The sequence below is a fragment of the Ursus maritimus genome, unplaced genomic scaffold (assembly GCF_017311325.1).
Source record: "Ursus maritimus isolate PB19 unplaced genomic scaffold, ASM1731132v1 scaffold_7, whole genome shotgun sequence".
Classification (NCBI taxonomy): domain Eukaryota; kingdom Metazoa; phylum Chordata; class Mammalia; order Carnivora; family Ursidae; genus Ursus; species Ursus maritimus.
This window is the reverse complement of record NW_024426885.1, coordinates 19,839,907-19,862,250: the sequence shown is the minus strand read 5'-3', so window position 1 is coordinate 19,862,250 and position 22,344 is coordinate 19,839,907. Positions and strand designations below refer to the sequence as shown.

Genomic DNA, 22,344 nt, shown 5'->3' with positions numbered 1-22,344 from the left:
AACCTTGAAAACATTATGTTAAATGAAAGAAACCAAACATGAAAGGTCACATATCGTTTGGTTCCATTTATGTGAAATGCACAGAATAGGCATATCCAGAAAGCAGATTAGTGGTTGCCAGGGCCTGAGGGGTAGGGGAAATAGGGAGTGACTGCTTAATGGGTACTGGGTTTCTCTGTGGGATGATGAAAAAATTCTAGAACTAAATAGGGTTGATGGTTACACAACATTGTGAATACACTAAAAACCACAGAATTGTACTGTTGAAAGAATGGATTTTAAGGTATGTGAATTCTTAATTTTAAAAAAGATACCAGGAAAAAAAGTATATGTGTGTACACGTGCACAAGAATAACTAAAACAACTTATGTGGACCTTATTTCTAAAATGGAACTGCTTTCCCAGTCGAAAGTTGATAAAGCAAGGCTTACCACACTAAACTTGGTTTGGCTTGGTTTGCTTAGAGAGGCAGAGTTAAGATACTTAAGATTGTTCAGGTAGAAATCAGGAAGCAGTTGTGATCCTATCCTTGGCAAGTCATAGGTGAGTTTAATTTCTTTTTAAATACCCAATTTCATGGAGATGGCCTAGATAATGCAAAAGAAAGCTCTAAGATGATCATCTCTGTGAGTCTTAGGGAACAGAACTAGTTTTTAAATAAGTTTATTAGGTCTTAAGTCAATAAAGATGGCTTTTTTTCTCCGTACCTATAATTTTAAAATATGGAGAACTCATTTCCCAATAATTTTTTTTATAGCCAACCGAAGATGATATCTACCTTCTTAAAAACATTATTACTATCAAAGAGTTGCCTGCTGAGGACGTAGTTGAAAGGATTATCTTTTAACTTTCGCCCCACTTACTAGTGTTATTTTTTTTATTAAGATATAGATCACATACCATAAAATTTACCCCTAATTTTATTACAAAGAAGTATATGTATTTATATATTCCTTATTAGAATGAAAGCTTCTAGAGAACAGAGGTCCATATTACTTGGATGGTTTAACATGTTTTCAGCATTTTAAGGGAACACATGAACCAGACAAGAAGGATAGGGCAGGGAGATAGGCACTTATGTAGCTGATTCCAACACTAGCTTGAGAACTATGCTAAGGCAGCAATTTAAAGGAAGTGCAGGGGGCAAAGAGAAGGGAAACGTTTATCCCACTGAGAGAAACATTTCATGAAGGAGGTTGACATTTGAATTGAATTTTAGAGGATCTCCAATGTTGGAGGAGAGTGAATTACAGACCAAGATGATAGAAAGGCATGTAGGTCTACAGGATAAATGTGGTGAGAGAGGAAACAGGAGAGTAAGGTTGAGAGCACTAGGTCATGAAGGCCTTGGGTACTATTTTAAGAAATTTAGATATTATTCTGGGGCACTTATTTTAGCTGTTGAGCGGCATAATCAGATGTGTCTGAGATTGGTGGTGTGAAGAATGTTGTCATGGAGAAAATGCTGGCAAAGAGACAAGTTAGGCATTTAGAGATAAGCAAATGAAGTAAGGCAGTGGCTTTGAGATTAGAAGGGGAGGAATGGGTCATTTTGGAGGCAAAAATATGTGCAACTTGCTGAATAATGCAAAGGTTGAAGGAACATTCCATCACCATTGATAGAATTTAAATGCATTTTACTCCATTTCCAATTCTCTGATTTATGACAGAGGGGAGATGCACCTATACAACTAGAAAGGAGGCAGATTGTTGGAGGTATCTTTTCCTTACCGTACATAAGAGACTTTAGAAATGTGACTATTTCTTAATTTTCCTTAATTTTTACAGCTTGTCAGTTATTACCCAATTGTTCAGTCTTTGGATTTGTTTTCATTTGTGTCTTTGGAAATGGTTGAATAGTCCTCATTTTGGTGTAATATTCTTTGTTTCCAAATGAAACTCCCTCCCTGTGCTGTGTTTTATATCTTAAACTTTGGTGTAGTGGAGTAATAAAGATTTGAAGGTATAGGACATTTCAGTGTCAAGTATTGCATGCTGTCATTACAGGACATTGTGCCATCTTGAGGTTTCCCCTTATGTTTAGTGGTTTATCTTGGAACTTCAAAGTAAACCTATACTAAGTACTTATAAGAAACAATTAGAAATGTCAAGAAGCACATTCAAAATATGTATATTTTTGGGGTAAAGTTAGTAGAGAATCCAATCCAGTAAGTTTTTGCATATTTGCATAGTGAAACAAGTAACCTAAGATTTGTCTCCTCTAATGTTTCCTATTTATTAAAAGGCATGATTGACTATTTTTGTTTGCGGGGTTGTAGCTCCCTTTGATAAGATATGTAACAGAGACGATATTATAGTAGGGCATAGTTATTTTATAAATGGAAGAAAATACAAGATTTGACAGAACTAACTTCTCAAATATTACAAGATAAAACTTTCATGCTTAAGATTTTTAAGCATTAAAATAGCTTATTCAAAAGCAATTCTTAAAAATAATTCATTGACATAAAATACTATGAAAAGTTTGACAGAAGAGTAAAAAGCCCTCACTGATTTATTTAAAAGCAAGAATTTATTAACTTGATTTCTAAGGTAAACTTATTGTGAGGCCTGTTTTTATAAAATTATTTTCATTTTTAGATATTTGAAATTAATTTTTGAATAAGAAACTTAAGGATATAGAACAAAATCCAAAAGGCACAAAGAGTATACAGTGAGAAGAAAGTTGTCACTCCACCCCCAAACCACTCGGGTCTCCTGTATATTCTTCCAGAGACATTTTTCATTGTTTATTTTTAAATTCCTGAGTCAAGACTTTGCCTGCCTACACCTGGTAGATGAATTGCTGCATAAGAAATAGAGCCTTATGCTCACAACAGCCTGGAGAAGTAGCTAGCCCTGTTCTCCTAGGTGTTGTTTCCAAATCCATTCTCTATTTTATTTTTTCCCTCAAGAGTGTCCTTTTCTAACTTCCTGTCCACTTACAGCAGAGGTATGAAGAGTGGGAGGTGGAAATTGTAATCATCTATCACTCCTGTCTCATCCTAGGCAATGACAGATAACTCTATGAAAGCATACATGCTAACAACGCAAATTCTGTTTGAGAAGTGTTCCCATTGAAAAGCATCCTCTAAGAGGGATGGCAAAGAAGGGGTCAGGAATGTGCATCTGGAATTTACCATCATTGTGCATCTGCCCCATTAGGCCAGCTGTAACTGTACCTCTTCTAAAACTTTTTATTTTTGGTACTTGGCATTATTTTGTTGACTCTTGCCTTTGGCCACCCACTAAGTCATAAGATTTTCTCCTAAGCTTTGGGATTGCCTGACTCTAAACTTACGGTTGCTAGACTTGGTTTCTTTTCTTGTTTTGAATGGTATTTAATAGAATGTCATTCCTATGCAAATACTATAAATAATAGTCTTATATCTGGGGGGGATTCTTTTTAAAATTTCCAATATATTTATTTTGTACCAATCATCTTTTATTGGGTGTTAATTCTCAATTAGGATATGAAAAGGCTTCAGCAATGATCCAGTTCCTCAAGAAGGGGTGCCAGGCCACCCACCACACACTCTTCAGTGGTATTCACTTAGCCACTGTTTGAATTCTCGTAAGAAAGATAGAACAGCACATAAGCTGCCACCATAGAAAGCTCAGCAGTGCTCCCTTTCTTCACATTGACATACTTGTAATATTGGTAGTAACCTCTCTGAAATTCTCCAAGCAAGTGCCTTTAGGGACAAACTCCTGCATCAGTATCCAGCTTCCCAGCTTCCCTATTTTAACATCCATGAGTTTCCTCTTCATTGGTACAACTGATACCATCTTGGAGTCTTGGGTATCTGCTGTCTTCCAATATTTTTTATTGTGGTAAATACAACATAAAATTTACCATCTTAGTCATTTTTAAAGGTGTAGTTTGGTGGTAATATTGTATAACCACCACCACCTTCCATCTCTAGAACTCTTCATCTTGCAGCATTGAAACTCTGTAGCCGTTAAACAATAATTCCCCACCCCCCTCCTGTATTCTTAGATCAAAAAAATTGTTTTAAGATCAAGGTTTCAGGTGATATAAAATCTATTATTTTTATACCTAATCAAGATTGTAATTTGAAACTCTATACAGATATGTATCATGCAGCAGAGGTTATGATTGGCATTCAAGCCCCTGGAGCTGAGACAAGGGTTACAGAACCTATAGCCTTTAATTCATTTATTAAAGATTTATTTATTTGAGAGAGAGTGCGTGTGAGAGAGTGTGGGGGCGGTGCGCAGAGGGAGAGAAAGAATCCCAAGGAGATGGGGCTCAATCCCAGGATCCCAAGACCCTAAGATCAGACCTGAGCGGGAAGCTTAATCAGCTGAGCCACCAGGCACCCCTGATTCATATTTTAAAGTGAAGAGCTGTAGCCTCATTATACCCCTCAGCTGTGCAAATTCTGTGTTGGTGGGTTGGAGATGGAGTTTGATAATTATGGGAGAGGTGGAGATCTGCAGAGTGGTGCTAGCTGACCTCTGCCTTCATGACCCAATAAAAAGGAAGTTTCCCCACAAATAGAAGTAGGAGCTCCCCAGGTTTGCAAGTCTCTTTGGATGCTGAAATTCTGCCTTTGTGCAAATCATTTAGACTTTCCATTAGTGATTGGAAGTGGGAATTCTCTGTGAATTTTAAAGTTTGGAGAGGCATTTGGAGTAAAGTGGGGGATGAAATCTAGATGCATAGAATTTTGAAAACCCCTACCTTATTTTATGGATGAAGGACCTGGTCTGGTTGAACGAAGTGGCACGTTCAAGATAATGTTACTTGTGGCTGATCTGGACTCAAAACTGTGTTTGTGACTCTCAGTCCAGTGCCTTTTCTGCTTTATGACTTCACCAGCAATCTTAACCCATTCATGCAATTCTGGGATAAGGGAGTTCACCAGAATTTCACTGGATCTTCCCTAGAGCAGAGTTTAGACAGGATGAGAGATCTCACTATCTTTGTGATTTGAAGCTGCATTCAAGAAATAGTTGGTACCTGTTTGTTTTTTAAATCTTTCATTGAATTAGGAAAAATTTTTTGAAGTTTAAAAAAAATTCCAGAATGTGTCATGCACTTTCTTGTTATTTTCACAAAAAGGTATGCTGATCTTCTGTATATTGTTCCAGTTTTAGTATGCTTACCACTGAAGCCAGTCATATACATGGTAAATGTTTCTGACATGTTTAGGAACATTATATTGAAAATTCAAACAATGTATTTAGCTGCCTTGACTTTTTTTTTTCTTTTGGAAAAGAACATATTTAAATGAGAAACAGTTCCATACTCCAAAGAAAAGGGAAAGTTTTAGATCATTTGTTTGAGTAAAATAGATTATAGGATTTCTGGCCCCAATTTTCCATTATTTTCTACTAAGTGGGCCATTACATAAGGCACAGTGTTTTGTTTGAGGCAAATTATGCTCAGAGACTAAGATGATCTGCCAATATCTTAACATAGGTTCACTGCAGGAATTATAATTTATAATATTTCACAAGCCAGTAGCATACAGGATAATGTCTCTTAATTAGCCAATAAAGAAATAACCTACTCCAAAACCAATGATAGATCAATTACACTATTCCAGGCAAAGGGGAGACAAAAGATACAGAGTCCAAATTTAGTTGAGGTGTACCTTTCTTTTTTTTTTTTTTTTTTTTTTAAGATTTTATTTATTTATTGGACAGAGAGAGACACAGCAAGAGAAGGAACACCAGCAGGGGGAGTGGGAGAGGGAGAAGCAGGCTTCCCACTGAGCAGGGAGCCCGATGCGGGGCTCTATCCCAGGACCCTGGGATCATGACCTGAGCCGAAGGCAGATGCTTAACAACTGAGCCACCCAGGCGCACCTGAGGTGTACCTTTCTATGAGTTGGTTCTTGGTACAGTCAGTCCTTCCAACAAAAACTTGGGTATCAGCTGCTGGCTTAGTTCCTCACTTCTGGGGCATGTGGCTAGTGGATGATGGCACCAGTATTGGCAGCAAAGTGGGTTGCTCTGAAGGTTATTACTCCATGGACCATTACACGATTTACTCCACTAGCTATAAGGAGTAACCTTGCCAAGGCAGGGACAGGTATCCCTTCTCTTCCTGAGACTGCTGCATGGGTTTAACACCACTGTTGACCAAATAGTAGCCTGGCCACAGCAGAAGCAAGTGTCTCGAGATCTTCAGAGAGCTATTTAGATCAGCAAGAGTAGCCTTGCCCACACAAAACGTTCTTGGTAAGTCCTCACAAATTCTTGGTATTTAGGGGCGCCTGGGTGGCACAGCGGTTAAGCGTCTGCCTTCGGCTCAGGGCGTAATCCCAGCGTTCCGGGATCGAGCCCCACATCAGGCTCCTCTGCTATGAGCCTGCTTCTTCCTCTCCCACTCCCCCTGCTTGTGTTCCCTCTCTCGCTGGTTGTCTCTATCTCTGTTGAATAAATAAATAAAATCTTTAAAAAAAAAATTCTTGGTATTTAAAGTTTAAGTGTCCATTACGTCATAGCTGTTCTTGCATATGATCTTATGCATGAGTCCCCAGCAGCACCCCGTCAACAGTTGAGCTAGGAAGTGCTTATCAACAGCAGATGTCGATGACAACATCCCAGTGCAGATTCCTTAATATAAACAGATTCACCCTTCGATCAAAACAACTTCACTTAAGTCCTAAACAAATGTATTTGAAGTCCTAGCAAACCAATATACAACACAGTGAAGGAAGAAATCTGTCATATTGGAAGTGTTAGTGTTTCAATCTAATTTTGTGATAAACTCATTTATCAAGATTTTTAGTGTTTAAGAATGCATTTTATCAATGTTGCATCATACCAAGGACTTTGAATGGAATTTATCAGATTTGTTTTGATTTTTTTTCCATGTTTTGCTATAACATTTGATTTCACAACAGTTTTAGAAGGTAATTTGCAAGATAGCCTTTTTTTTTTTTCAAAATAAGGCCTTTAATAGTAGATCCTTCTGAGGAACTAAAAGGATTCATTATTATGGCTGGGGTCTAAATAAAATATAATTGCTTCTGATTTTACTGTGAGTGTATAAGATTTCTTTCGATCTATTTTTAAATCAATTTTAATAGGAATAGGTACAAAGTCAAGGTACTTATTGGAGAACTTTGAATTCAGCGTTTTAGTAAGTTGATTTTAAACTGTTTGGGTACTAGCTGTGTTTCATGGTGACAAAATTTGTGGGATTTTGTTTGTTTTTAGATTCCACTTACTAGTGGAAACCTAATAGTTTTGTCTTTCTCAGTGTGACTTATTTCAGTTAACGTAATACCCTCTGGGTCCATCCGTGTTGTCTCAGATAGTAAATGGTGGCAATTATTTGTATTTAAAACCTTGTAAATCAGTTTTTATAAAAACCATATAATATTTAAGTTAATGATTGATTTTTTTTAAGTTTCTTTTTTTTTTTTTTTTAAAGATTTTATTTATTTATTTGACAGAGAGACAGCCAGCGAGAGAGGGAACACAAGCAGGGGGAGTGGGAGAGGGAGAAACAGGCTCCCAGAGGAGAAGCCTGATGTGGGGCTCGATCCCAGGACCTTGGGATCACGCCCTGAGCCGAAGGCAGACGCTTAACGACTGAGCCACCCAGGCGCCCCTTTTTTTAAGTTTCTATTGGTACTTTTTCCTGAGATTTTGGTCAATAGAAAATAAAACATTGATTGATAGAACTTCGATTACCTGAAATTCCTTGGGTCCTCTAGTGAAAGAAGACCAAGTAAGAATACAAATGGATTTCAGGGATGTATTGGAAGCAGAAACTTCTAGGTGGGTCCTAAAGTCAGTATACATTGACTTCTAGATCTTCTGTGGTCTAGTATACTTAGAATCAATATTTGAAATAAAGGCCCTAGTAATATCTTGTCCAATTCTTGAGCAATAAAGATACATATGTTCATGAAAGTATATGAAATCAAAAGTTGGAAAGACAGCTTTTAAGATTTTGGAGAGTGTGTATGGGGGAGAAGGCTACATTTCTTTGGCTTTTTACTGTAAGAATTAACATTTATTTGCTATTTCTGATCAGAATAATTACGTGAGTTTTCTCAGTGTTTTTCTTTTGATAGCTCACTATCTTTTCTTTTAAGAGGTTTAATTGTAAGGGTTCAGACCTTCTGTTCAGGGATGGTGTTTGTACAGGTGGATGCCTTGTGTACAAACTATCTGCGTAGTCTGATTTGAAGTCTTCTTAGAAGGCCTTAGAATACTGCTGTCCTCTCCCCCCCAAATACATATATAATTTTAAAATTTCAAGTAGCCATGTTATTAAAAAAGGAATAAAATGAAATTTTTGAAATATATTTTCTTCATACTTTATTAAAATTTTATTTTATTCAATGTATTTAAAATATTGTCTTTCAATGTGTAATCAATATAAAAAGGTAGTGAAATATTTTGCTCTTTTTTATACATTTTGTGTGTATTTTACACCGTGGCACATCTCAGTTCGGACTAGCCACATTGCAGGTACTCAGTAATTACATGTAACTGGTGGCTACCAAAGTGGATAAGAACACAGCACTAGAATATCTTTCTTTTGTCCTACATTAATGTTGAGGTTTCTTCCAGTAGAAGTCTATTTGGGGGACTATAGCCATCTCTATGTATACTCTTCTATAATTTAATGGAAAATAGAACACTTCTGAGATTAAAAAAAAAAAGAATCATTCTTAGTCCTCAGCTTTAGCCATTTTTCCCCTTTATAATGTGATAACCAAAAACTAGTACTGCTGAAGAAATGCAAATATTATTGTATGAGAACTTTAGAGGGCAGGTTCAGTTGGCTGAGCTTACGTGAGGCAAGCTGGAATAGAAAGGGAAGAGTTAGTGCTGGGTAGTACAAATAAGATAGATCTGACTTAAAATCTTGCTGGCCTTGAGCAAGTTACTTCTCTGAACCTTCTTTATTCATATGTAGAATTGGGACAAAAATACACATCTCTTAGGTTGCTTTTGAGAACTAAGTAAGATGACATGTAAAATATTTCATGTGTAGTCTGGTACATATAAGGTGCTTAGTAAATTTGTTTTGAGTAAATGATTGTTGTTTACTTACATCCACCACTCCCAAATCCCTGTTTGTGAGAAAAGGAAGAGGAAGGAGGCATGCCTAAATTGAATGTTGGTAATATATTGAACTTCGCCAGTTTACTAAATTGACTACAGTTCAGTGTTTGTCCAAAACAAACTAGTTTCTAAGCTTTGTGGTTAATTGAGATTTTAATTCACGACCCTTATCTGAAAGTTTCAGAAAGTAATGATGTGTGAAATAGTTCATCCTCTGCATGTTTAAATACTAAGAAATGAATTTTGCCATTTATTTCCACATACTTATCCTATTGATCAGTTAATATAGCATCTGTACATGTTTCTAAATTTCAGCTATTTAAGAGAAAAATCTCAATTATTAAAGATGCTTCTTTTTATCTTTTCCTGGATATGATACAAATGCTAGCGCAGGGGTTATTGCAATTTTCTAATTTAAGTGATTTTTGCGTCTACTTTGAAAGACGTCTACAAATAGCTTAGTGATGATTGTAAATTTTTGTAGTATCTGAAACTAAGGAAGACTTTTCTAAGTGGAAGAAAACTGCCACTCAGTGACTAAGCTTTATATTATAATGCAAGTGACCAATTGTTCTTGTTCAGGCATTAACATCAGTTCATATTTTCGGATAGAATTGGGGGCTTTTTATAATACCAGCTGTATGGTGAGTGCTGAGTCTATTTAGGAGGAGCAGTTTTTAAGTCATACATTTGTGATTTGATCTGCCTTTTGAGAAGTTTACTCTGTTTGAAAATTTGAAACATCACTGAAATGTGGGAAAGCATGGAGAGTTCTAAATAGATGATTAGATTAGATATGAGCTCTTCAAAGCTTTATACTCACCCAATGTGTAGGCCACATCTGTGGTAATGTTCTTGGAAATCGGTCACATTTGAAAATCCAGTTCTTTGCCAACAGCATCTGGTTGCACTTTACATTACATACTTTGAAAGAACTTTTTGAATTGCAAAAAAGCAAACCATATGACACAGACTTTTCTTACCTGATTGAAAGTTGTTTACAGTTACGGTTGAACTTTAAACAAACTTAATTGAAGGCATAATTGTCCAAATGCATGAATTATCACAGTACCTCAGGAATAAAGGATTATTTATCAGCTTTTAAAAATTGTTCAAACTTTTACATTATTCTGATGACCCCTTACAGAGGTCTTATTTACTTCAAGTTCTTTTAGGTTTGTGGAATTTTAAAGGTGCTGACCTGATTGGAATATACTCTGCTAATGGGCAATCAAGAAATGGTGTTGATTGATGTGATTGGCATTCCTCTACCAATGTCTTACAGCTCCCGACAGCCGTTACTAGTTATATACTGTGTATATGTTTGTCATAGCTGTGTAGCTTTTGATACACAGGTATCTTACAGTAATCTAGAGTTTGACAACCTAGAAAGGATTTGTGAGGTGGTTTTAAGTGGCATGGGTCTGAGCCAACCTGTGATCTACGCAAAACATGTCTTTGGTTTCCTTAAGATTCCCTTCATGGCACCCCCCTTTTCGTTTTCCTTCTTCCTGACTTCCCAGGTGGCTAACTTGTGTCACATAATCCCTTCTGAAATGTCAGCTGATGTTTACATTTTAAAAATGAGGTGTTTTTTTTTTTTTAAAGATTTTATTTATTTGACACAGAGAGAGAGCAAGCACAAGCAGGGGGAGCAGCAGCGGAAGAGGAAGAAGCAGGCTCTCCACTGAGCAGGGTGCCCTATGTGGGGCTTGATCCCAGGACCCTGAGATCATGACTTGAGACAAAGGCAGACACTTAACTGACTGAGCCACCCAGACGCCCTCTAAAAATGAGATCCTCTAACAAGGCTTTTAGGGTCCCTAGTAGAATAGTAGAGCAACAAGTATTAGGGCAGATTCTTTGGACAGGGCCCCGGCTTGATGCAAGGATTGTAGAGGCCCACTGTTGAGTACGGGACCTAGTAGCTACATGTGGCTATTGACCATTTGAAATGTAGCCGGACTTAACTGAGATGTTAAGTGTAAAATATATACTTTATTTCTAAAATTTACTACAAGGAAAAAGAATGTAAAATAAGTCAGCTTTTAATATTTATGTTGAAATGATATTTTGACATATTAGGTTAAATGAAGTATATTAAAATTAATTTCACCTGTTTTTTTTAATGTGGCTACTAGAAGATTTAAAAACAGCTGTGGCTTACATTATGTTTCTACTGGAAAATACTGTTAAAAAGGTAAGAATTTGGGGCGCCTGGGTGGCGCAGTCGTTAAGCATCTGCCTTCGGCTCAGGGCGTGATCCCAGCGTTCTGGGATCGAGCCTCACATCGGGCTCCTCCGGTAGGAGCCTGCTTCTTCCTCTCCCACTCCCCCTGCTTGTGTTCCCTCTCTTGCTGGCGGTCTCTCTATGTCAAATAAATAAATAAAATCTTAAAAAAAAAGATAAGAGAATTTATGTTATATTCTTACTGTTAGGAGCTTATTAGAAGTTCAGGGAAATGCTCCCTCAGAAAGCCTTAGCTATAGGTATTTCAGCTGACTTGGCTGAGCCACTTTGTATTACAGTAGTCGTTTGAGAACTATTGCCTCCAAGCAGCCACTACCTCTCCTTCTCTAACTCCCAGTCTATGAGATACATTTTTTTTAAGTTACTCTGCCTACTACCTCCCGTGATTACTAACTCCTGACTAGCTGCTTCTTGAAGGTAGGTGATTTAAAAACAATTTTTTAATTGCTATGGTTTATTGGGTACCTGCCATATACTAGATACTGGGTACTTTACATAAAATCTTGAAACCTCACATCAGTTTTTCGAGATTGATACTATAAAATGAAGAAAGAGATTCAGATACACTTTGACTTTGCCCTAGATCAGCTAGCAGGTAGCAGAATCAAGATTCCAACCCACGTCTGTCTGATTCTAGAGCCATTGTTCTTTCTGCTATATTACGCTCTCATTGTGTTTTCCATTACTTTGTGTGTCCTTTAGCATGAAGCAGAATACTGTACATAAAGGAGTCTCTTGCCAATGGTGTTAGCTGATCCTTTTTTCTTGATGAGCAAGTTGAGTGCCCCCCATTCTGCAGGCCTCCCTTTTCCCCTGCTAGTACCTACATGCAAACATGAATGAAGAGACTTCGGCTTAGTGACAGCCTGTTGAGCAGGATCAGTAATGTAAAAGCCTCATGTGAAAGAACATCTCTCCCATCTTGAAAATCAGCAAAGAATGTTTCAGAGGGCTTCAAGAAGAGATACAGAAGAGTCTACTTCTCTAAATGCCAGGAATATCAAATCTGAGACTTCAAAGACCGACCATATAAGGAAAGGGCTTTTTATAGACAAAGAGGGTTGAAGTAAAATAATGGGATAGAATAAGCGTATTGAGCTGGATAAGTCTTAAATAATCCTAGGTCATCTCTTAATGGCTATGTCCTTGACATTGTTGCATTTAGAATGAGAGCATGGGGAAATAGTCCATGTGTTGGCATGCTAGTCTGTAAGTTGGAGTAGATATAATCAGAATTTGTGAGTGCTCTGGATGGCTGGATTCTACATTTACACGCTGCTGCTTTCATTCAGGCTCGAGCAAGTGTTAGTGACTTTGGGAGGATAAGGAGAGCAAAGGAAGAACAAAGAGGTTCAAGGAGTAAAACTAGACAAGGTGGGCTGTAGGGAGGTTTGGGAGAAGTTCAGATTCAAAGCCTTTTTATACACACGCGCGCGCGCACACACACACACACACACACATATTTATAATACTAAAAGCTATGTAAGTTGTAAAATACTGTTTCCGGAAAGAAACTGTGATATAGTAGGAAGAAAATAAAATTTTAACTAGGTAGTTAAATCTTCCCTGCTCTACCATTACCATAACTGGGTAACCTTAGTGAAATTACAGAATAGAAGATAATCATTGTCGTTCTACCTCTCTGGCTTTTCTTCATGATATAATAAGATCATGATGAATTTGAAAACCTTTACTGTGTGCTCATATGCTCTATACATGTTGTTACTGTTTTTATACTGTTATTTACTTCATCTGAAGTATTGCTCACCTGAAACTTCTTTCAGAGGAAAAAATATGTACCCCCATGTGATTAAGGGAAGTTAGAGTTAAATGGCCAATTTAAATAAGGCTAATTTGGCACTCATCCCTAGGCTTTATCAAAGGGACAGTGGCAGCCTTGTGGGTGAAGGGAGTGTGGACCTAATTGCTTATTTAATCATCCCTTTAACCCCTTTTAAAACTAGACCTTTGTAGGTTGATTATATAATGCGTGACCGTGCAAGCACACACGGTGTTTCTCTAAAATGAAAAGCCCTATTGAATGACTATTTTTTAAAAAAGATTTTGGTATATTCATAGTAATAAACCTGGTTTGCATTTCTTTGAGGCTCACGGTCTTCAACTTCCGACCAAGTTAGTAAAAGGTTGCTATAACTACCAGATGGCAGTCTTTCCTAATCCAGTGTTGGATGCCAGCAAACTAATACAGAATAAATGTAAGCAGAATTCAGGCACAGAATTTGAAGTATTATTTAAACTGCTCAGCTAGCAAATTTAGCATAAAGAGAGTAAGTTGAATATATTCATGTTACCATACAATTGCTCCGTTCTCAGGGCAATTCTAGAATGCATCTTTAATTTATGTTCTATGTAAAATGCTGGGTACAGGGATATTTTGCCAAATGCCAGTTTGAAATTTACTTGGGATCCATCCAGCTGGCAGATCAGTTGTACTAATCAGATGAGCCTGTTTCTGGGGAATTCATAGCAGCAGCAGTGTTCTTAAAGTATAGTTAAAAATAAGTTAATTTTTCTATTTAAAATTTGCATGTGCTACGTTAGAATGTATATAGTACAAACATTGTAACATGTAGTGCAAATACTTCATACATTTTGTAAATAATAAAGAGCAGTGACAGTAACTTCATTGTATTATGCTTATTTTTCATTTCTATTTTGAAAAGTTCTTGGGTTCATAACTTGCTTCCCTCTTAATCTCTGTGAACAAGAAAGATCCTGAAGTGCAGATGAATTAAGCCTAATATCTTTAGGCAAGTTTCTGTAGAGTATGAGCTCAAAACCAATACTCTGTTTAAGGTGAGCAGGTAGATAGGCTGAATCAAAGACCACTTGGCACAAATGACAAGGAATTCAAGCATCATAGGAGATTAGATCTGAAGAGCTAATATGGATCTTTTTTTAACCTTAAAATTAACCCATATAAGTGTTACACATTTCATTTTCATATTAGAAGCCTCATGCCCCAGAGTAACATTTCTCACACTGTGTTCTGTAGTTCTAAGAGATTACCCAGGAGAAATAGTTTCAAATATGTTTGGAAAACTACTTTCTTTACTCTTTCTCTTAAAGATTCATAATGCACATTAGCATAGCAAAGACTGAGAAATATTTCCAGGTACTGAGTTTACATTTAAAAAAAAAAACCAAAAAACCTCAGTGTATTTCAAATTAAATGTCCCATAGACCAGGGAAATCAGTCACTCTAATAACATGTAATTAATATCCTGTGGAACTCTTGTTTCTTAGAATATACTTGGGGGGAAACAAAGCCTTTAAGTAATGTGTTAGCAGATTTCAGAATTTTTGTGATTACTCTTTTTTTTTTTTAACAACAATAACAAAAATATCACAATTACATTTTATTTGACAATTACAGATATCTTGGGTTGGGGGATATAATGCTTGTGTTTATAAGTTTCATTTTAAAGCCAGTGTTATAAGGCAGTTTTACATAGAAATGTTCATTTCCATAGGATATGTCTTTAAATTGATATTGATATTATCTTTTTGGGGTGCATTTTGATGCTTTTTGTGAATGTAACTTTCCTTATTAAAAATTTACATTGACTTTTGATAGGCCAGATAATTTCTCTAACAAGCTATTTTCTAATTTATATATTTTTTTCAAGAGTAAAATAAAATGTAATTGTTTTAAGTTCAGCTATTTGGTAAAGAGATGTTTTAGTAGCAATAGGCTGTTTTCATTTGAACTGAAAGGAAAACCAAAGATTTCAATAACTCAAGATAACTGCCATGTAATAAACTCTGTGAAATAAGGTTTTAAGACTATCAATATCAACTAAGACAGTGGCACTCTAAGGATAAACAAATTACTTATCTGTACCAAAGCCTACTATTTATATTCTCTAACTTGAATATACGTCAAGGATCTTAAGCATTTCTTTGCTTTCCATGAATTCCTTAAACATGATCTGTGCGCATGCTTTTTTTCTCTCTTAATGTTACAGCTAAATGTGGTTCTTGAATCATCGCTAGGTTGGAAAATTAGAAAGTTGTGTCATATTGTGAGTAATAGAAAATACTAAATATATTCACTCTTCTAACTGTGAGCCAGTGCATAAATTCAGTTAAACTAAAAAAGTTTAGCCAGCCATGTTTCAGGTTTTGGGACATGTAATGTATAAATGTAGTCTCCTACCAGAAAAAGTTCTCTTACCATTAACTGCCAAACCAAACCATGAGATAATATTTTATTTTCAGTTGTATTTGGAAGACCGCGTGTCTGTTAGCTTTGGCTTGCCATTTGCTGAATAACTAAAAATGGCATGTTTAATGGTAAGTAGTATTTATGACTAGACCATCAAACCCCAAATGGATTTAAAGGAGGGATTCTTTTATACCAAAATATAAAATAAACATTTTTTTTTCTTGTGTGTGATGTTGGTATGAGATCCTTACACTTACTCTCTTGTGGAACAAAAGGTAATTATCTCACCGATAGGGTTTCCTTTCTTCAATGAGTCCGTCCACTCAGTGCTCCCTTGATGCTAATAACTCTTCTTTGTTGATACTCCCATTCCATCTCATCCCCAGCCCCACCCTATCAGCATCCCAGGTTTTAAAGGAGTTACAGGTAATAGGGAGTAGACTCATCTGAACAATATTTATTCTAAAAGATACTACTTGGTGAGGAAGTCTAAAGATTAGAGTGATAATTCTCCACAAGAAAGGAACTGTTCTGCAACAGGAATGGGATCAGAAGCTTTAAAGCTCAGTGAGACCAGCTGACTAAACAGGAACTGCACTTGTGCTGTCTCAGCTCCCTGCAGTGAGACTGGTGCTCTTGCCGCCAATCCTAGCACCATCCATTTAGGCTACTGGTTCTCTGACTTTAGCGTGCCCCAGGAAGTACCTGGAGGGCTTGTTAAACCATTGATGGCTGGGCTGAACCCTACACTTTCTAAAGCGGTAGGTCTGGAGAAAGGCCCAATAATTTGCATTTCTAAGAAGTTTCCAAGGTGCTGCTGCTGCTACTGTTGGTGTGAGACTAATTTTGAGTACCACTGGTTTGTTTTGTTTTGTTTTGTTTTAGACTAGGAAAATTTTTTAATCTTCTTTTTCCTTCTGTCCATTTCCTCCCTCATGCTACCACTGTCGCCATCAAAACCTGCCATCTTCTGTTATGGACTGTCCCAGAAGCCCTCTTTTCTTACTAGCTTTTCCTACATGATGTAAAACTTTTGCCAAGACTGAGAGGTGATTAATGGGCCAGTTTACCTGAAACATGACTGAACAAATTGCACTGGCAGGATTACACAGCACATATACAGTTTAACCAATTAATATATATATACCAATTAATATACGTATACTTGCACAGTAATTTTTTAAATGGTTATCCATAATTAGTAGTTAACCACAAATTTAAGTACTCATTATTTCATTGTAGTATAAAGCAGATAGTTTTATAGCAAAGATTATATCATGGAGACATTTAAAATACCATGTTAAAGAATTTGGACTTTATTCTTCAGTAATGGGGTGCCACTGAAGGATGTATAGGAAGTGGAATGATGTGGTCAGATTTGTTTAAAAAAATCTCATTTTGGCAGCAGTATTGAAAGTCGATGGAGGGGTGAAGGGTTGAAGGCAAAAAGGATCGTTATGGTACCCTGAGAGAGAACAGGTGCCTAAAATAAACCAGTAGTCCTAGGGATGGAGAGGAAGAGACTTCTACTTTTGGATGGAGATGAGAAATAGCAAAATCAGAAGGAATTGGTTACTATCTGGATGTGGGAGGTAAAAGTCTGCTTAAAAAAACTCCTAGGTTTTTGGCATCGAGAAAGAAAACTGAGATTGAAGATCTCTTCCCTCTCCCTCCCCCTTGAAGAATGTGTGGGTAATATGAGTTTGGTTTTTTAACATGTAAAGGTTGAGAAACTTGCATAGCAGTAGGAGATATAAAGTGAGCAGCTGGACATACATATCTGGAACTACAAGCAAGAAGTTTGACAGGACTGGAAATACAGATTTGTGAATTAGGAGAAATGATAGTTGAAGTTGTGGGAGGCAAATGAGGTTGTCCAAGGTGAATGTACATAGTGAGAGAAGTATTCCAAGGATGGAACTTTGTTGAATACCAAGGAATAAATTTTTTTTTTTATAGCCACTCTCCAGACTAAGAGAATACCAGTGTAGGCATTTGTTCTAATCCCAGCACTGTTTAAGATTACACTGATGGAAGTTCTAGGACTCCTCTGTGACCGAATTAATCTCTGAGCCTAAATTTGTTCATCTATAAAATGAGGGGGTGGTTCAGATCAGCGATTCTCAACCTTTTTTTTTCTGCTGGATTACAAGTAACATAGGGAATTCACATGCACAACACATTTCCGTGGCTGTGCTCTGAATTACGGGCTCTTTCTCTCTCTGTCATACAAGAAATGCAAGTGAATGACAGTTATGTTAATATAAACGTAACTTCGGGAGTGTTCCATTATATATTTCCAAAAAAAGCAAATATTTCACAAACTTGGGTAATCACAAAATTAGTTACTCGTGATAGATACCTCACAGCTGAGAGGCATGTACCAATGAAACTAAACTTAAAACCCCCAATCTAGTTAGATTGCTTCCTAAACTTTTGGAGTCACAGGACACTTTGAGAATATGATGAAAGCTATGGACTCCCCCAAAATACACAGATAATGTTTCGTTTTTAATTTGGGACCCCCCAAATTTTTCTGAAGTTTATCCATGGAATCTCTTGGGATTCAAGGACCTTCTGTTAAATTTCTTATCTAAAAAAGTCTCCTTGAAGATTTTTGACTTCATGTGTTGCAAAAGGAGGCCTCATTCTTTGGAAATGTACTTTGTGAGTAGGTAATTGTAGGTAAGGAATTCCATAGTAGTTTATAAATAGTGTTGTCTTTTTAAAGGCTTTATTGTCATGTCAGAGCTTGCCATAATTAGAAAATAGCTTCCTATTCTGTGGACAAGCACATTAACATTAAGAAAAATACGATGATTCAAAACACAACTGTATTAAATAAGTTATTTTAAACTAACATTCTATATTGTTGGGAGGGAAGCAGTGAGGGCAGTGGTGGTAAGGCAGCCAGAAGGTGACAAAGAGCACAGGCATTCAGGAGGTTTGACTAGTGCAGAAGTGTTTTTGTTCATGGCAGTGTGTTTGTGAAAGTGTCTTGCCCAAGTGACTTGGAAGTGTTTATCGAAGTATGTGTTAGGTAGCTGAGAAATATCCTATAAATCTTTTTACAAAAAAACCTCATGTTTTAAAAAGAGAAAATACAATTCATTTCAATTAAAATACTGTTTCTTAAATCAGGAAATATTCTGGAATAACATGGAGTGTGGATTTTAGTTTAGAATTAGCACACTAATATGATAATAATAATCTTATAACTGAGTTTGCCTTGGTGCTTTTTGCCATCAATTTTTTTCACTTCTTAGACTCAGGAGCCAAATCTAATTCTCATGATAATTACAAGTAAGTACTACTTCAACAATTTCCGTCATCCAATTATTTCATAAGAAAGGTTCCACTAATGATGAAATAATTTGATTTTGTTCTTTGTCTGAAATTATACTTATGCTAGATATTTTAAATTGATGTTAATCTAAACTAGTTATTAAAATTTTGAGAAAAAAGAATACATATTTTACTTCAGAATTTGAATAGGTCACCTTTTATTTTTCATGAATTGTCATGTATTTTAGCTTTTTGGCAAATTGCATGCACTGGGCCAGTAATGATTAATCTTGGTTCAGTGGTCAAGAATGTTGATTTAAAAAGCTTATTTCCAGTCTGTGGAATAGCCTAGGGGAAGACATAGTAATTTTGTTTGCGTTTGAATTGTGTGCTGGAGACCTTAGTCTGTGTGGTTGTTGGCTCAGTCCACTTTTCAGTTGAATTGCTTGCTCTTTACAGGTGGATTTCTCTTCTGCTCTTCTTCCTTTTTTCTCTTGTAGTACTTGTAACTTTACTTGAGGTAGTCTTAGCCTTTAAATCCAGATGAGTTGTTTTTTTTTTTTTTCCTGAAATAATTTTAAGCATTGAAAATAGAATGAATGTATCATCAAACTTAATTTGATATTTTAAAATCATGTAATAGGAACTTTTCAAATGTGCACATGTATTTTTGAGAAAATTAATATTTATTTTTAACTATATGTGAGTTAGTTTTTAGAGAAAGTTGTAGCATTATCATGTAAAGGAACTGATTCCCCCCTTCAGTTTTTTCCAGTAACCCTACTTAGTTTTTAAGTATAGCTAGTCTTTTTCTTAGGACTTTACTCTGTAAGTTGCATTTGAATGTTTCTAGGTATTTCACCCATTTGCTGTTACTCCACTTTTATGGTTAAAATTACCCAGTCTACTTTTTTATTTTTATGTTGCAACCAAGGATGACTAGCTCAGGAAGAACGACATGGTAAAAAAAAAAAAAAAAAAAAAAAAAAAAAAAAAAACCTTTCTTTGAGGGGGTAGAAAATATCATCTTTGGAACCATAGGTTTTCACTAAATAAGTTTTCTCAAGAGTAGATTGGGAAATTTTAAGAGCCACATTAATCCCTTGAAACTATGATGCTATTTTCAGATTATTATATAGGCGTTCTAAATTTTTCATTCAGTAAATATTTTAATTCTTGCTGGTACTAAACAGAGAGGATACAAAGATAAATCAGAAATCGTCTCAAGGAATGTTGCGTCACTTGGGGAAGATCTGCTATGTACTTAAATAACTGCAGTATAAAGTACAGAGTGGTAAGGTACAGATCAGGGGCTGTGGTAGCTCAGAGGAAGGACTGATTATTTTTGGTTTGGGAAGAATGAGAGAATTAGGGAAGATATTCTTATGAGTCTGGTATGATGAAATTTGTTAAACAGTAGAAAAAGGAAACTTCTGGTTATATAAATTAATTTTATAGTTTGTGTATATCCTATGGGAAACCTTATGGGAGAATTTATGATTTTGTATTATTGTATCTTCTGGCCTATTAAACCATTGGCTCCTTCACAGTAAGAGTCGTGTATTTTCTATTTGTTTTTATAGAACTTCATACTTGATTGATGTATTTTGCATGTATTTTTATATTTTTTATATTTATATATTTTGCATGTATTATTGCATGGTATTTGAGAGAATGAACCAGCAAGGAACCCAGAAATTTCCACACTGAATCAGACAAGTATTTCATGTAGTTTTGTGTTATCGTCTAACAAAGATGCTGCCCTCTGTAACATGAACTTCGAAACATTAAAAATATTCACAGAACATCCCTAGTTGGTAAGTAATACTAATGAAATTTTTATTTCAGGGGTAGTTAGTAATGTCATGGAGAGGGGAACAAATACACTCCTTCACAATAAAATTGTAAACTACAGAAGTAATAATACATCAGAACAGTGAGCACTGAAGTCTTGAGTTTTTTTTCCATGAAATTAAAAAAGAAAAATGACCTCTTTAATTAAAAATGGAAAATGATTGTGATTTATACTTTGGAAGTAGATAATCTTACTTATCAAATGCTGTTTCTAAAAATGCTGTACTTACAGTACTCATTGTGTGTGGGGGGGGCGTGTGTGTGGCATAGTCATGCCTTAAAGTAGTTTGCTGTGTGCATTTGCCAAGGATTGGATTTTGCCTGCAGTCTTACCAATGGAAGCTTACTGTAAAGCACTCTCTGGCCTGAGGGAGAGCACAAGGAGATAGCAGATTGCTTTCCTTGAGAATTTTTTCCAGCTGGAGTTTGAAATACATCGCTGATGCTGATGTTTCCACCAGGACTTTGTTCCTAATGGTGAAAGTATAGATTGTTTTAGGGTCCTTTGTTGCTACTTAGCATTTTTGAGCTATTATATCAAGAGCCTGTATAAATTGTGTCTACTTAGAGACGAGGGATCAAAAGCTTTGAAGAACATGAACTCCTATCTAAAGTGCAGTTTTTAATGTATTGGTTAATTGGAAAGCAGTATGGGATTCAAATCCAGTGGTTACTTGGTGATATATATCTTAAGGGTCATGATGTGCCAGAATAATAAGGATAGCTAGTTCACAGTAGCAGACTGGGTTGTTCATTATTCTTTAGTATTTACCTTTCGGGCAGTATTAAGAGTCTTCCTATTTATTGATAGATCATTTATCTGTTTAAAAATCACATAAATAACTTATAATCTAAAAAGGACATTTACCAAATTAACACACTTTTTTCAACCTTGTAAGTAATATTGGGCTTAGACAGCTTTGTGTATTACAGTTTTAGGACTTGGATTCTATTACATGACCTTGTGCAGGTCACTTGGCTAACTTAGCCTCAAGTTGGTCATCTATAAATGCACACCGTAACAGAATTACTGCATACAGTTGTCATGTCAGATGAATTCTGGTGGTTCTTAAGCAGGGAGATACATTAGCATCAGATTCTAGCATTTTACAAGTCTATGTATATGGGTCCCATTCCATTCTAAATCAGAATATCTGTGCGTAGAGGCCTAGATAGTTTTTATGTGGGATCCATGGTTAAGAACCATTTTACAAATGAAAATTTGTACAAACCCTATCTTATAATATTTATTCTTCTTTGACTCTTAAATTTGTATTTTGGGGCCAATGGAGAGAAACTCTTATTATGCTACTTATTGTTGATCTTTGGGAAAATCAGAAAAGACAACCTAGGAAAAAGACTCCATTGCAGAGCAAAAAGTTAGTGAGATAGCCTTTTAGAACAAGAAATGAAAAAACAATTTAAATTCCAGTGATTTCTCACTGAAAAAGTTAGTTTTGTGTGATCTCCAAAGACCATCTTGGGAGTATCTTGGGGTGGTAAGGTAAAAATAAGTATGTTTTAAAATTATATTCAGCTAATGAGAACCACCACCCCATTTGAAACAAACATTTTACAAAAATAGTTACCTAAGTATGATATTTACAAACTTATTAAAATGATATGAAATATGTTGTCTCATGTCATATTTTATTGCTTTCAAAAATATCTCTGGATGATATGGAATATGAGTCCTCTCATA

At 36.0% G+C, this 22,344-nt stretch overlaps 1 protein-coding gene across 10 annotated transcripts in view; it reads left to right on the top strand.

The window, feature by feature from the left end:
• Nucleotides 1-22,344, top strand: part of ADD3 (adducin 3) — a 127,376-nt gene that overhangs the window by 14,389 nt on the left and 90,643 nt on the right. Inside the window, exon 1 of one of the 10 annotated variants that reach the window (XM_040624565.1) lies at nt 20,462-20,605. The exons of the other annotated variants lie outside the window; for them this stretch is intronic. The gene's annotated coding sequence lies outside the window, so the exon portion shown is untranslated. Of the gene's footprint in view, nt 1-20,461; nt 20,606-22,344 lie in introns of those variants that run through there. 10 annotated transcript variants of the gene reach the window in all.